We start from the raw sequence: 3,497 nt of genomic DNA, 5'->3' as shown, positions 1-3,497 counted from the left end.
TCACAGAAGGTTAACATAGAACAGCAGCAAACCATTTGGAAGGCAAGTCCCTATTTTCATTCATTCATGGGATGAGGGTGTCATTGGCCAAGCCAGCACTTATTGTCCATTCCTAAATGCCCAGAGGACAGTTGAGAGTCAACCACATGGTCTGGAGTCACATGTAGGCCAGACCAGGTAAGGATGGCAGATCTCCTTTCCTAAAGAGCATTAATGAACCATCAGGATTTTTCTGACAATTGACAATAGACTCTTAATTCCAAATGTGTTTTTTTGGTTGAATTCAAATCCATCATCTGCCATGGCAGCATTCAAACATGGGTCTCAAAAACATGACCTGGGTCTCTGGATTAACAGTCCAGTGATAGTGCCACTAGGTCATCATCTCCCCTATTCTAGGCTTTATTGCAAGGAAATTAGACCATAAGAGCAACAATGCAATTGTTGCAATTTTTGGTGAGATTCTTAGCTAAGGCATGAAATACTTGTCCCAGGGGAAGTGTGGAAAATGTTGTGTAGGGAGGTCCCTAGGCTGAAAGTATGTCCTAGCAGGAGAGGTTAAGTAGACTAAGCCTATGTTCTCTAGAATTTAGATGCGTTAGAAGTGATCTCACTGAAAAATAAAAAATGCTTAAGTTGATGAACAGGTTTGATTGTCACTGAACTAAACATACAAAGCTTCAGTCTACTGTTCTAGTCACAGAGCTTTGAATCCCACTATGGCAGATGGTGAAATCTGAATTCAATAAAAATATGAAGTTAAAAAATTATTGGTCTAATGGTGACCATGTGACCATATTAGTAGTACAGAAGAGGCCCATCGGGTCTGTACTACTAATACATACTACTGCCTACAGGAGGTCCATTGCCTTGAATTCAAAGCACTCATCCAAGTACTTTTTAAAGATTGAGATTTCTTCTCTCAACCACTCTCCCAGACATTCCAGACATGAAATACCCTCTGGGTGAAAAGAATTTTCCTCAAATTCCCTCTAAGCCTCCTGCCTTTCATTTTAAAAATATGTCCCTTTGGGAGAGGAATACGGGTTTGTTACATTTGATGTTAACACAGTCCGAGCATATATCTCACTATCCAATTTCTGTGTTATCCATTGTTTTTTTTCTCTTTCTCTTAGTTGAATAATGTAAGAGACTTAATTATACACTCTGGTTAGTTGTAGGTTAGATTAGTAGATGAGTTCTTTTTTTCTTTTGTTAAATTTTGGTTATTATTTATTTAAGATTTAATTGTATATCAATGTTTGTACTTGAGATTTTTGTTTATTTTTGTAAACTTGTAAAAATGTTAAATTTCCAATAAAAATATCTATAAAAAAAAGTCCCCTTGTTATTGACCTTTTTTTGACAATTTTCGTAAAAACCCATTGGTTCACTAATGTCCTTTGGGGAAGGGAGCCTGTCATCCTTTCCTGAGCTGGCCTACATATGACTTCTAATTGCCCTCTGGGCAAATAGGGATGAACAATAAATGAACAATAAAAAGCGAAGCATTATTTGCACTCGATAATAAATGCAACTTCTGTATTTGGACAGACCAATATATACCTTCTCCAGTTTGTCAATATTTTTGGGTTCTCTGTTGACAGAAAATGTATCAGCTTTGTTCTTTCACAACTTCCTGCAGTTCTATAAATTTTTTGCATTCAACTGACAAATCAGAATGGACCATAGTTTAACATATCAGCAGATTGTTATCTCCAACACTGCGGTACTCAGCCTAAATTTTACAAGGACATGGGATAAATGCAGGGAAATGGGGTTAGCATGGGTGGACATTTTGGTTGGCATGGACCAGTTTGGGCCAAAGGGCCTGTCTCAGTATTGTAGGACTCTACTCTATGAATCTGGAATTGAATCCACAACCTTGTATCAATCAGACAGGAGTGTCATGAACTAAGCCACATTTGGCTCAGGTAGCAAACTACCTGTATTCATTCTGCTGTGTCCTTCCAGCAGAAGTTAGTGAGCTGTGGCATGCTGGGCTGTTCTGTATCATTAGCGCTGCTGGCAGTCAATCCTGCCAGGCTAAAAGCAACTTAGGAGTAAGTGTGCTGGTTCAAAAGACGGGTTTGAGTGGACAAAGTATTGTTTGTGATGTTATCATGACTTTGTCTCTGTGTCAGGGAATAAAGATCTATTATGTATGATCCAGTGATCTCCAGCTTCAACTTCTATTCCTTCAGATGTTCAGTACCAATTTGTCAATGGGATTTTCTGGGTCTTCCTTAATTTTGTTTCTGATCCTTTAGTTGTATATCACTGTAATAGATATTGCAAATATGTGATGCAAATACAATGATAAGCCTGTGCATACTTTGCAGATCATTCTTACATAAGTAACTGGACATGTAAGTTGAAGTTAGAATGATTTGGATGGAGTTAACCCGTAAACTCCCATTAAGACTTGAGTGTGACAACGGTTTCCTGTGTAAATTGCAATTTGTATATGTGTCATGCTGATGTATGGCCATAATTCAGTGATTTCCAGGAGTTGGTTGGCATTGGCATGCTGATTGCTGCACGTGGGACCTCAGAGGTAGCAGAACATTGGTTGCTGTTGTCCCATAGTGCTATTAAGGAGGGAGTTCCAATATCTGATGTCAATGTGAATTTCTGCATGCATTTTGTAGATGGTACACACTGCAGCTACTGAGCATTGGCGGTGGAGAGAGTGGATGTTTGTGGATGTTGTGCCAATGCAGCAGGCTGTGTTTTCCTGGATGGTGTCAAACTTCTTCAGTGTTGTTGCAGCTGCCCCCCTTCAGGCAAGTGGGGAGTATTCCATCACATTCCTGACTTGTGCCTTGTAGATGCTGGACAGGTTTTGGGCTATCAGGAGGTAAGTTACTCACTTCAGGTTTACTAGACTCTGACTTGCTCTTGTAGCCACTATATTTATAATTCTAATTTGTTCAACGTCTGATCAATGGTGATGCCCAGGATGTTTAAAGTAGAAGACTGTTGTGGTTCTGTTCGCCGAGCTGGAAGTTTTTGTTGCAAACTTTTCGTCCCCTGGCTAGGCGACATCATCAGTGCTTGGGAGCGACATCATCAGTGCTTGGGAGCCTCCTGCGAAGCGCTTCTTTGATGTTTCCTCCGGTGTTTATAGTGGTCTGTCCCTGCCGCTTCCGGTTGTCAGTTTCAGCTGTCCGCTGTAGTGGTTGGTATATTGGGTCCAGGTCGGTGTGTTTGTTGATGGAGTTTGTGGATGAATGCCATGCCTCTAGGAATTCCCTGGCTGTTCTCTGTCTGGCTTGCCCTATGATAGTAGTGTTGTCCCAGTCGAATTCATGTTGCTAGAGGCATGGCATTCATCCACAAACTCCATCAACAAACACATCGACCTGGACCCAATATACCAACCACTACAGCAGACAGCTGAAACTGACAACCGGAAGCGGCAGGGACAGACCACTATAAACACCGGAGGAAACATCAAAGAAGCGCTTCGCAGCAGGCTCCCAAGCACTGATGAT

Source organism: Chiloscyllium plagiosum, chromosome 1 (genome assembly GCF_004010195.1).
Source record: "Chiloscyllium plagiosum isolate BGI_BamShark_2017 chromosome 1, ASM401019v2, whole genome shotgun sequence".
Lineage (NCBI taxonomy): Eukaryota > Metazoa > Chordata > Chondrichthyes > Orectolobiformes > Hemiscylliidae > Chiloscyllium > Chiloscyllium plagiosum.
The sequence above is the reverse complement of the archived record's forward strand: the minus strand, read 5'-3'. Positions refer to the sequence as shown.